General features: G+C 56.9%; 2 non-coding genes across 2 annotated transcripts; both read left to right on the top strand.

Moving 5' to 3' along the window:
- The first annotated feature begins 8,916 nt into the window (after positions 1 to 8,916).
- Positions 8,917 to 10,790, top strand: LOC141164955 (18S ribosomal RNA). The gene has a single exon (XR_012251000.1). It is a non-coding gene; the product is annotated as an 18S ribosomal RNA (ribosomal RNA).
- A 518-nt stretch (positions 10,791 to 11,308) lies between these two features.
- Positions 11,309 to 11,462, top strand: LOC141164921 (5.8S ribosomal RNA). Its single transcript, XR_012250968.1, has one exon. It is a non-coding gene; the product is annotated as a 5.8S ribosomal RNA (ribosomal RNA).
- Positions 11,463 to 12,607: the final 1,145 nt, after the last annotated feature.

Below are 12,607 nucleotides of genomic sequence, written 5' to 3'. Positions count from 1 at the left end.
TTCTTGGGAAGGGACCGAATCCTGATCTTTTACCAGGGGCAGCCGAAGTTGTGCCACAGGTGCGGCAGCCCCTCTCACTTCAGCGCGGGGTGCAAGGTGGAGAAGTGCGCGATGTGTGGAGGGGTGGGTCATCTGGCCGCAACCTGTAGGGACATTCGGTGTAATCTGTGTGGTGTCTTGGGACACCCGTTTAGTCGCTGTCCGCGCTCCTATGCCAATGTTGGCCTGAATTCGGGAGGTGCTGGTAGGGAGGAGGCGAGGACCAGACCAGCCGGTGAAGGGACTAGCGGCGGCGTAGGAAGTAAGGGACCGGTGAGGAGCAGAACTCCCCCTGAGGCGGGAGGGAAAGAACAGCGTCCGAGGAGAGTGGATTATGTCCCTGCCTCTGGTCCCTAGTTCGGGGGAGCATGCAGCTGAGGTCCCGGACAGTGAGATAAACGAAGAGGTCAGGAGGATGGTCAGGGAGGATGGGGCCACCTCTCCCTTATCCTCATCCAGTGAAGGTGTGGATGAGGGGGGGAATGAAGAGTGGCAGCAGCAAAAGAAGAGGGAGAAGAAAAGGGTGAGGAAGAAGGGTAACTCGAAGGAGAAGGCCACCCGGGGCCAGATGCCAAAGGAAGGCTCTTCCTTCCTTCCTCCGGTGGAGCTCTCCAACCAGTACCAGGCCCTAAGCGAGTCTCCCTTGTCTTCAGATGGGTAGGAAGAGGGGGGTCTGGTGCTGGGGGTTGCGGACAAGGATGTAGGGGCTAAAGGGGGCACCAGGCCCTCAACATCGGGGGTCGGGGAAATCGGGCCTCTGGTGGTGGGGGTCGACCCAGGGCCTCCTGACAAAGGCAAGGGTGCGCCTGAAACAGTTGTGCCCGTTAAAGTTGTGTCTGGAACAGCAGGTATGGATGTGTCGGTGTGCCTGAAACGTGCTATATTGTCCTCTGAGGAGGAAAATGGAGCACATGTAAAGGGTAAGGGGGGTGGGAAGAAGGTCGCTGTCCAACCTGATCACTCATGATGGCGGCACTCACCCCGTTGACGCTGGCGACCATTAATGTTGCCAGCATAAAGTCTGATGCGGCTAGGTTCACGGCCTCTCATTTTCTCGGCCAGCTTGATGCCGACATTTTGTTTTTGCAGGAGACCAGGTTGGCCGATCTCACGTCCCTTAAAAAAGCTAAGAGGGAGTGGGTACACGGGCCTTCCTATTGGTCTCTTGCGGCTGAGCCGTATAGCGAGGTGGCGGTCCTTTTCAAGACCGCAGATGTAGTATGCCGACGGGTTATTGAGTTGGAAATGGGGAGGTACTTGATCTTGGATGTGTTCATAAGGGGACAAGAGCTTCAGCTCATAAACATCTATGGTCCCCAGACTAAGTGGGACCGCAAGTGTCTCTTTATGAGTATTAAACCCTTTTTGTTTTGTAGCCGACAGGTGGTCTTTGGAGGGGACTTCAACAATGTCTCGAGGCCCCAAGACAGAGGAGGTTCCAGAGACCGGTTGGCCTACGACAGCGTCGCCTTGAATAGCATAGTTAGTGAGGCTCGCCTAGTGGATGTCCACATCCGGAACACCACGGGCCACGCGGGTTACACTTATTTCAGAGGTAGTCAGACTAGGTCTAGAATAGACAGGTTTTATTTGAAGGAGGAGGCAGTCTCTTCACCTTTATCGGTGGTAGAGGTTGAATTCTCCGACCACTGCCTGATTATGTTTTCTCTGAATGTTACAGAGACTCCTCGGATGGGAAGAGGTTTTTGGAAGCTGAATTCGTCACTCCTGAAGGAAGCAGCTGTAAGACGGTCCTTTGAGGATTTCTTTCAAAGTCAGGTACCGCTACTGGGCCTTGGTAACACTAAGTCAGAGTGGTGGGAGATCTTCAAACATCGGGTGGCGAGATTCTTCCGCCAGCTTTCTAACCTCAGAAGCCTGAACAGGGATCTCCTGTATCAGGGCCTGAGGAGGAAACTCGAGGAACTTGTCTCGACTGGGGGTGGCCGTGAGGACATCACCAGGGTGAAAGCCTTACTCAATAGATGTCAGTATGATAGGCACACATCTTTGGTTTTTGAGAGGGACTTCGGGAAGTATCGCTCACCCGACCCTTACAGAAACTGCAAGATGTCAGTAAGTAGTAAGATAGTGGCGGGTCTGAGGGACAGTGCAGGATCCCTGACCAGGTCCAGGTCAGGGATCTTGGAGGTCGTCAGATCCTTTTACTTACATCTCTTGGGGAGGAAGGAGCTGGATCGAGATGAGACGTCGGCTTTCCTGGCTGAGGACATTCCTGAATCAGGGATAGACCCCTCGCTCGATGTCTTGGTGGATGAGATGAAAGAAGAGGAAGTTAGACTGGCAATTGACGGGCTCCAGCTCAAAAAATCACCAGGTCCGGACGGCTTAACGTCGGAGTTCTACAGGACCTTTAATGACCTTTTGGTCCCCTTATTGACTCAGGTTTTTAATGAGTGTTTCTCCTCGGGCACTCTTCCGAGATCAATGAGGTTGATCCTTCTTTCTAAGGGAAAGGATCCGTCGCACATTGAGAACTGGAGGCCCATAGCGCTTCTCAATGTGGACAGGAAGGTTTTGGCTAAAGTACTCTTTAACAGGTTAGTGAAGTTTGCGCCACGGCTCCTTTCGGAGTCCCAGCACTGCTGTGTTCCTGGCCGTAGCACTTTTAGTGCTGTTCTCGGTGTCCGGGAGGCTGTGGAGCAGGGTAGGGCTGGCCTCTGGAAGGGGGGGTATCTGCTGTCCTTGGATCAGGCCAAAGCCTTTCACCGGGTTGATCACGAGTACCTGTGGTCCGCTCTTCTGAGGTATGGTCTGCCAGGGAGGTTCGTGGACTGGCTGAAGACATTGTACAGAGGGGCGGAGAGTTTCCCACTTGTGAATGGTTGGATTGGACAGGCCTTTGCGGTGGGCTCTGGCGTTCGTCAGGGATGTCCTCTCAGTCCCCTGCTGTATGTGTTCGCGATTGATCCCTTCATAAGGAGGGTGGATCGTGGACCAGTAGCGGGGGTGAGGATGGACCAGGCGGCCGATCGGGAGGCCGCCCTGAAGGTAGTGGCCTATGCTGATGATGTCTCTGTTTTTGTCTCCTCGGAAGAGGAGGTGCGGGCAGTGATGTCTGAGGTGGAGGGCTACTCCAGGGCCTCTGGTTCCATTGTCAATCGGAGCAAGTGTGGGAGTCTTTGGCTGGGGGGAGGAGATCCCAGGTTTGATCTCCCGGACACCCTCCCAGAGCCCCAAGAGTATGCCAAGATCCTAGGCGTTGAATTTGGCCAGGGTGATTACCCAACCAAAAACTGGGAAGGTAGACTTAAAACTGCCGCCCAGAGAGTGGACCAGTGGAAGGGTTGGTCTTTGACCCTGAGGGAAAGGGTGAGCTTGTGCAAAGGTTTCCTGCTCCCATTGTTAATGTATCTAGGCAGCGTTTGTATTTTGCCAGAGCCTTCCAACTGTTATGGGGAAACAGGCTGAACCTAGTCAAGCGGGAGGTTACTTACCGTACGAGGAGACTAGGGGGGTTGAATATGGTCAACCCCGTGGTGTTCTTGGTTTGCACCTTTCTTAAGCTAAATATATCAAACCTCTGGAAAGAGAGGGCTCCTCTGTGGGTATTCTCCTGTAGGGGATGGTTGAAGTCCTTCTTCCAGGATTGGGAGACAGGAGGGCGTGTGAAGGATCTTCGCACACCGCACGGGCATCTCCCGGCTTATGTTACCCCGGTTTTGAAAGTAATACACCGGTGGGGTTTGGGAGTGTGGGAGGTGAGGACTCTCACGAGGAAACTTCTCGAGGAGAGGATCTTATCGACCCATTTTCAAAAGCCACTGGCCCTCAGGGACTGCCCAAGTCGGGATCTGGAGGTCGGGTTGCGTCTTTTAAATTCAAAACGGATCCCCGCGAAGTATTGGGACTTGACTTGGCGCTGCTCTCAGGGTAAGCTGTATGTGAGGGACAACTTGAAGTACAGGAACTCCGAGGATAGGAATTATCCTCGTGAGAGTTGTGCTGACACGCTTGAGAGCATGGAGCTCTTCCTGCTTCAGTGTCCCTTTAATGCAGAGGTATGCAACAGGGTGGGCGCTTCCATTGACTGGCCTAGGCTGGCGGGCCTCTCCTACGCTGAGTGAGCCTATGGAGCGTTCAGAGACCTTGGTGGACGGGACCAGTGCACTCTTTTTCTAGTTAGCCTAGTGGTTAGGTTTTTCACATGGAATGCACGGTGTTTAGTGTCGACGGGCAGTAAAATCCTCCCAGTGGGTGAGGTATGTAGCAACATCCTTGGTGACCTGGTGAAGGTGCGCTCCTTGGAGTATGAAAGGCTGGGTGCATCGGGGGCCTCCCATCTCTGGAGGGGCTTCTCCTTCCAGGTGCCTTAGTTCTGGATTGCTCCAAGCCTCCTGGTGGTGGGCTAACTTCTCACCGTAGCTTTTTGTTTTGAGAATGGTATCATGAAAAGGGTTTACAAGCACCGAACCGGTGCGGATGGTAATTTTGTTATTGTTCTTGTTGTTGTTATTATTATTTTTGTCTTATTGTTCTTTTACTTTGGGGGTTAGTTAGGTGGGGTGGGGGTTTTGAGGGGGGTTAAGCATGAACTTGGACTGGCCCAGGCCCAAAACTGTCGGGGTTCGCCCTAAGTCCGGAAGGACTTTTTCGGAACTTGGAGGCCGGTTCGGGTTGGGGGTATAGTGAGAGTTGGGGTAGTGTATGTGTTACTCATGATTTAAATGTTGTGTGTTATTTCATATGGTTTATGTGGTTTATATTTTGTTATATGTATTTTGCTTCTGCATCTCTGGTTTTTGTTACGGCAGAATCAGGTGTAAGTCTGGAGGAAGTTTGAGGTATGTTTGGATAGGCTGTGGTTGTATGGTGGTTGTCAGGCAGGTGGGGTCCCTTGTATATACATTGTTTATGTATCGGTTATATTGCTGGAAATTGTTTTCGTTACTTGTACTAGTTTGTGTTTTTACATTTATAATAAAATAGAGTTCCAGCTCCAGTAGTGTACACTAAAGCTGCCGCAGTTAAAAAGCTCGTAGTTGGATCTTGGGATCGAGCTGGCGGTCTGCCGCAAGGCGTGCTACCGCCAGTCCCAGCCCCTTTGCCTTGGGGCGCCTCCCCGATGCTCTTGACTGAGTGTCCCGGGGGCCCGAAGCGTTTACTTTGAAAAAATTAGAGTGTTCAAAGCAGGCAGCCACGTTTTTTTGGCAAATTTCTGACTCTTTGAAAATTTCAATTTTTTGTGAAAATTTCCGCTAAATGAGGGAATACTATGTTATAGGGCATCCCAGGAGGGCTCCAAATGTGTGGGTAAAATATACATCCCACGTGGGGAAAATTGAAAAAAAGTTGAAAAAAAAATTTTGCGGACTTAGAAAATTTTTCAACTTGTGTCAGACTTCCAGAGAGGGGAAAATGTGAGTGAGCGCATCCGATTTCAGTTCCAGAGCGATTCGCCCGATGAGTCCTTCATACTTAGTCTTTTTCAGAAGTCAGAATTTTGACTTCCAGGACCCGCCAAACGTTGGTAAATTGAATCCGCTCACCAGTTCCAAGTGTTTTGAGGTGTCCCCGGTTGCAGTAATGCAGCCTGCCCACTAGATGTCGAAAAAGAGACAAAAAGTGAAAAAGAACCAGAATGAGGAAATTCCAGGGAGCCGAATCCGCCTGACAGTTCCAGGCGATCGGGTACTTTTTGGCATGCGTCCCTAAAGTGGGTATAGGGTGACACTCCATGCAAAGACCCAGTTTTGCACACCACCGGCAGAATATATGAGAGAGAGGTACCTCTCAGCCCCGACACATTTCGACTCATTTAAGCTGGTTTTCACCTCCGTAGGCCCGGGTACGCGTTTTGGCTATGAGTCCCTGTTCGGCTGGAGGTCTGCACATTGGCTGAACCCAGGCTTCCGCAGCTGCGTGTGGGGACTTTTGCTGGTTGCCTATCCAAAGTCAGAGAGGTGTTCCTGGGTTGAAGTGAGCCTGGCCAGACCCCCCCCCGCGGGCCCTGGTTCTCCACATGGGGGCGCCTCAAGGCTAAAATCTGGATTTTTAGGCTGAGGAGAGGCTCCATGAGGGCGGATGCTTTTGTGGCTTCGACCCCAGTGCTGTTCCACATCCAGTACCCCCTTTGCAAGGGCGCCTGTACCCGAGTCGCGCTTCCAGGACTCGTGGGCACGTATCTCCCGACGACAGGGGTTTGCAGCCTCCGTACTTGGGCAAGTCCCTCCACGCACCCCTGCTCTTCCTCCGATCGATCTGGCGCAGCGCTCCCGGGTGGGGAGGTGGCGCCGCTCACTCGGCCCGGGCTTTGGAGCCCGCGCCGGCTTAAGGTGAGCGGTCCCCTTCCTCCTCTACCCCCGGGCTTTCGACACCTATCTTTGGGCGCGCACGCCGGCCTCGCCTCCCGTCCGTGGAGGTGGCCGAGCCATGGGGAGTTTTACCTGACCCAAGCGAAGGCAGCGGTCCGACGACCCGCACGTGCGAGCAGCATGGTGCCCACCCACCAAGGCGTGGGGGCCCGTCGTCCGAATCGCTCCCTGTGCGGGGAAGCACAACTATCTCCGAGGGCGGCCCTTTTCTTCCAGATGCGTACACGGCCAGCGGAGGCCCGCGCCGCCCCTCGTGTCCGAAAGGGTGGCCCCCGCGGCGGTGGCGACAGCAGCTGTGGTGGGTGGCGTCTCCGCGCCACTGCCGAGCTTCGCGCTTTCCAGTCTTTTCCCGGATCCCTATGTCAGTGGGGAGGACGACAGAGGTGTGGAGGCAGGCGAAGGGGGTTCTCACCGTGCAAGGGTACCTGTACCCGAGTTGCGCTTCCAGGACTCGTGGGCACTTATCTCCCGACGACAGGGGTTTGCAGCCTCCGTACTTGGGCAAGTCCCTCCACGCACCCCTGCTCTTCCTCCGATCGATCTGGCGCAGCGCTCCCGGGTGGGGAGGTGGTGCCGCTCGCTCGGCCCGGGCTTTGGAGCCCGCGCCGGCTTAAGGTGAGCGGTCCCCTTCCTCCTCTACCCCCGGGCTTTCGACACCTATCTTTGGGCGCGCAAGCCGGCCTCGCCTCCCGTCCGTGGAGGTGGCCTAGCCGTGGGGAGTTTTACCCGACCCAAGCGAAGGCAGCGGTCCGACGACCCGCACGTGCGAACGGCATGGTGCCCACCCACCAAGGCGTGGGGGCCCGTCGTCCGAATCGCTCCCTGTGCGGGATAGCACAACTATCTCCGAGGGCGGCCCTTTTCTTCCAGATGCGTACACGGCCAGCGGAGGCCCGCGCCGCCCCTCGTGTCCGAAAGGGCGGCCTCCGCGGCGGTGGCGACAGCAGCGGTGGTGGGTGGCGTCTCCGCGCCACTGCCGAGCTTCGCGCTTTCCAGTCTTTTCCCGGATCCCTATGTCAGTGAGGAGGACGACAGAGGTGTGGAGGCAGGCGAAGGGGGTTCTCACTGTGCAAGGGCGCCTGTACCCGAGTCGCGCTTCCAGGACTCGTGAGCACGTATCTCCCGACGACAGGGGTTTGCAGCCTCCGTACTTGGGCAAGTCCCTCCACGCACCCCTGCTCTTCCTCCGATCGATCTGGCGCAGCGCTCCCTGGTGGGGAGGTGGCGCCGCTCGCTCAGCCCGGGCTTTGGAGCCCGCGCCGACTTAAGGTGAGCGGTCCCCTTCCTCCTCTACCCCCGGGCTTTTGACACCTATCTTTGAGCGCGCACGCTGGCCTCCCGTCCGCGGAGGTGGCCGAGCCGTGGGGCGTTTGAGCCGACCCCAGCGAAGGCAGCGGTCCGACGACCCGCACGGGCTAACGGCGGGGCGTCCACCCACCCAGGCGTGGGGTCCGTCGTCCGAATCGCTCCCTGTGCGGGGATGCACAACGATCTTCTCCGAGGGCGGCCCTTTTCTTCCAGATGTGTACCCGGTCAGCGGAGGCCCACGCCGCCCCTCGTGTCCGACAGGGCGGCCTCCGCGGCGGTGGCGATAGCGGCGGCGGTGGGTGGCGTCTCCGCGCCACTGCCGAGCTTCGCGCTTTCCAGTCTTTTCCCGGATCCCTATGTCAGTGAGGAGGACGACAGAGGTGTGGAGGCAGGCGAAGGGGGTTCTCACTGTGCAAGGGCGCCTGTACCCGAGTCGCGCTTCCAGGACTCGTGAGCACGTATCTCCCGACGACAGGGGTTTGCAGCCTCCGTACTTGGGCAAGTCCCTCCACGCACCCCTGCTCTTCCTCCGATCGATCTGGCGCAGCGCTCCCTGGTGGGGAGGTGGCGCCGCTCGCTCAGCCCGGGCTTTGGAGCCCGCGCCGACTTAAGGTGAGCGGTCCCCTTCCTCCTCTACCCCCGGGCTTTTGACACCTATCTTTGAGCGCGCACGCTGGCCTCCCGTCCGCGGAGGTGGCCGAGCCGTGGGGCGTTTGAGCCGACCCCAGCGAAGGCAGCGGTCCGACGACCCGCACGGGCTAACGGCGGGGCGTCCACCCACCCAGGCGTGGGGTCCGTCGTCCGAATCGCTCCCTGTGCGGGGATGCACAACGATCTTCTCCGAGGGCGGCCCTTTTCTTCCAGATGTGTACCCGGCGGTGGCGATAGCGGCGGCGGTGGGTGGCGTCTCCGCGCCACTGCCGAGCTTCGCGATTTCCAGTCTTTTCCCGAGCCCCTACGTCAGTGGGGAGGACGACAGAGGTGTGGAGGCAGGCGAAGGGGGTTCTCACCGTGCGGTGTGCCCCAGCCCGACCGTCGCCTTTCCCCCTCGACCCTCGTCCTCCCAGGCGGCTCGGCAGGGAGAAGGAGAGAAAGAGCGAGAGAGGGAGAGTGGAAACCCCAGAGCCGAGGGGTTATATGGAGAACGGGAGAAGGAACGAGGGCCAAGAGGTAGGGAGTACCCGCAGGCCTCTCCTCTCCCGAACCTCTACGCGGTCCAGTCGTGATGGGGGGCTACCTGGTTGATTCTGCCAGTAGCATATGCTTGTCTCAAAGATTAAGCCATGCACGTGTAAGTACACACGGACGGTACAGTGAAACTGCGAATGGCTCTTTAAATCAGTTATGATTCCTTTGATCGCTCCAAACCGTTGACTCGGACAACTGTGGTAATTCTAGAGCTAATACGTGCAAACGAGCGCTGGCCGCCAGGGATGCGTGCATTTATCAGACCAAAACCAATCCGGGGTACCAGGCGCGGCGTCGGGACGGCCTCCGCGGCCTCCCCCCTGCTGCGCTCTCACCGTAAGCTTTGCGACTCTGGATAACCTCGGGCCGATCGCATTTCCCCGTGACGGCGACGATCCATTCGGGTGTCTGCCCTATCAACTTTTGATGGTACTTTCTGTGCCTACCATGGTGACCACGGGTAACGGAGAATCAGGGTTCGATTCCGGAGAGCGAGCCTGAGAAACGGCTACCACATCCAAGGAAGGCAGCAGGCGCGCAAATTACCCACTCCCGACCCGGTGAGGTAGTGACGAAAAATAACAATACAGGACTCTTTCGAGGCTCTGTAATTGGAATGAGTACACTTTAAATCCTTTAACGAGGATCTATTGGAGGGAAAGTCTGGTGCCAGCAGCCGCGGTAATTCCAGCTCCAGTAGTGTACACTAAAGCTGCTGCAGTTAAAAAGCTCGTAGTTGGATCTTGGGATCGAGCTGGCGGTCTGCCGCAAGGCGTGCTACCGCCAGTCCCAGCCCCTTTGCCTTGGGGTGCCTCCCGGATGCTCTTGACTGAGTGTCCCGGGGGCCCGAAGCGTTTACTTTGAAAAAATTAGAGTGTTCAAAGCAGGCAGCCACGCCTGAATACTCCAGCTAGGAATAATGGAATAGGACTCCGGTTCTATTTTGTTGGTTGTCGGAACTGGGGCCATGATTAAGAGGGACGGCCGGGGGCATCCTTATTGCGCCGCTAGAGGTGAAATTCTTGGACCGGCACAAGACGAACCAAAGCGAAAGCATTTGCCAAGAATGTTTTCATTAATCAAGAACGAAAGTCGGAGGTTCGAAGACGATCAGATACCGTCGTAGTTCCGACCATAAATGATGCCAACTGGCGATCCGGCGGCGTCATTCCCATGACCTGCCGAGCAGCGTCCGGGAAACCAAAGTCTTTGGGTTCCGGGGGGAGTATGGTTGCAAAGCTGAAACTTAAAGGAATTGACGGAAGGGCACCACCAGGAGTGGAGCCTGCGGCTTAATTTGACTCAACACGGGAAACCTCACCCGGCCCGGACACGGAAAGGATTGACAGATTGAAAGCTCTTTCTCGATTCTGTGGGTGGTGGTGCATGGGTGTTCTTAGTTGGTGGAGCGATTTGTCTGGTTAATTCCGATAACGAACGAGGCTCCGGCATGCTAACTAGCTACGCGACCCCCCGTGGTCCGCGTCCAGCTTCTTAGAGGGACAAGTGGCGCTCAGCCACACGAGATCGAGCAATAACAGATCTGTGATGCCCTTAGATGTCCAGGGCTGCACGCGCGCTACACTGAACGGACCAGCGTGTGTCTACCCTTCACCGACAGGTGCGGGTAACCTGCTGAACCCCGCTCGTGATGGGGATCGGGGATTGCAATTCTTCCCCGTGAACGAGGAATTCCCAGTAAGTGCGGGTCATAAGCTCGCGTTGATTAAGTCCCTGCCCTTTGTACACACCGCCCGTCGCTACTACCGATTGGATGGTTTAGTGAGGTCCTTGGATTGGCCCTGCCGGGGTCCGCCAAGACCCTGGCGGAGAGCCGAGAAGACGATCGAACTTGACTATCTAGAAGGAAGTAAAAGTCGTAACAAGGTTTCTGTAGGTGAACCTGCAGAAGGATCATTAAGACAGCGATGACCGAACCGAGGAGGCGCGGAGCTGGAAGCCGATTTCCCCGACTGCCTCCCCCTGCCCGAAGGGGGTGTGCGGCTGGGATACTTCCGCTCTGCCTGAGCTACCCGCACGCGGAGGGGCGGCGACGGTCCAGCGAGGGTTATCGCCGTGCGGACGAAGACGACGGGAGGGTGTGGGGAGCCCCTCTTGCTCCGTCGTACCGACGGACACCTGGCCTCTCGGGGGAATCCTGCCGTGTTCCCCCCGCCCAGGAAAAAACCCACATGAAAGGCCGTCCCGGGTACCGTTCGCCCGTGCGCCCCTATACCCCTCTCCCCGGGGTTGCAGGACCGGGGGGTAGGTCGAGAAGTCTCGAGCCCTCCGTTGTTCCCCTCCCCGCCGGAAGGAGGGACGGCGGAGGCCGAGCACCCGGGGCAACAGGGCCAAGAAAAATCCCCGATGCACCCCCTCTGTTGCCGGCCGACGTACTGAAAAACCGGGCGCCCCAGAGCTGCCGGACCCAGAAGCGTGACTCTTAACGGTGGATCACTCGGCTCGCGCGTCGATGAAGAACGCAGCTAGCTGCGAGAATTAGTGTGAATTGCAGGACACATTGATCATCGACACTTCGAACGCACCTTGCGGCCCCGGGTTTCTCCCGGGGCTATGCCTGTCTGAGGGTTGCCCCTCCGTCGATCGCCTCCGTTGCGCAGCTGGGGTCCCGTCGCAAGGGATTTTCAGAGGGAGGCCCGAGGCTTCGCACCCCGACGCCCTCTCTCTCTCTCTCTCTCCCTTACGTCCCCCCAAGGCTAGACCCACCCGCTCGGTTACCCTCCGCCCCGACCCGGAGCGTGCCGTGAGGCTGTCTGTGGAGACACAGGGCTGCCTCCGGAGCTTCCAGGGGTTGGGGGGTAGCCGCCTGGGGCGGCGTGGAAGGGCACGCTCGCAGACCAGACTAAAGACCTCAGATCAGACGTGGCGACCCGCTGAATTTCAGCATATTAATAAGCGGAGGAAAATAAACTAACCAGGATTCCCTCAGTAACGGCGAGTGAAGAGGGAAGAGCCCAGTGCTGAATCCCTGTCCGTCCGGCGGGCGTCGGGAAATGTGGCATACGGGAGACCGGACCACCTCGGCGTCGCTCGGGGGCCCGAGTCCTTCTAATAGTGGCCCCAGCCCGTGGACGGTGGTAGGCCGTGTATTCTACGGTTGGAATAAAAGTGCAGACGAACATTTGAATGACTTTATTATTGGTTGTAATTTTTCTCAGTTTTACACTGGTTTGGTGCACCTAATTGGGATGAGCCGAAAGGTGTTTAAGCCTAGCCTCTCAATAGGCTTCGCTATCGGCCTCATGATTTCCATATTGTCTGCTTGCTGGTTCTCTGAATGACTGGGGGAAGCCAATACAGGTGGCTGACTGTCGTCTCCATCAGTCCGCCTGTCGTCTCCATCAACCTGGCTGTCGTCTCCATCAGCCAGCCTGTCGTCTTCATCAACCTGGCTGTCGTCTCCATCAGCCAGCCTGTCGGCTCCATCAGCCTGGCTGTCATATCCATCAGCCCGCCTGTCGTCTCCATCAACCTGGCTGTCGTCTCCGTCAGCCAGCCTGTTGGCTCCATCAGCATGGCTGTCGTATCCATCAGCCCGCCTGTCGTCTCCATCAACCTGGTTGTCGTCTCCATCAGCCAGCCTTTCGGCTCCATCAGCCTGGCTGTCGTCTCCAACAGCCTGCCCCGAATTTATTACCAATTCATGGGCACGACACATATCCACAAGTGCTTTCTCCTGGTAAACTTTCTCAGCCATACCATTTGTGTGGACCAGA

The sequence above is a fragment of the Phyllobates terribilis genome, unplaced genomic scaffold (assembly GCF_046119375.1).
Source record: "Phyllobates terribilis strain yellow unplaced genomic scaffold, ASM4611937v1 Scaffold_10__3_contigs__length_209671492, whole genome shotgun sequence".
NCBI lineage: Eukaryota > Metazoa > Chordata > Amphibia > Anura > Dendrobatidae > Phyllobates > Phyllobates terribilis.
This window is presented reverse-complemented; position numbering and strand designations above follow the sequence as displayed.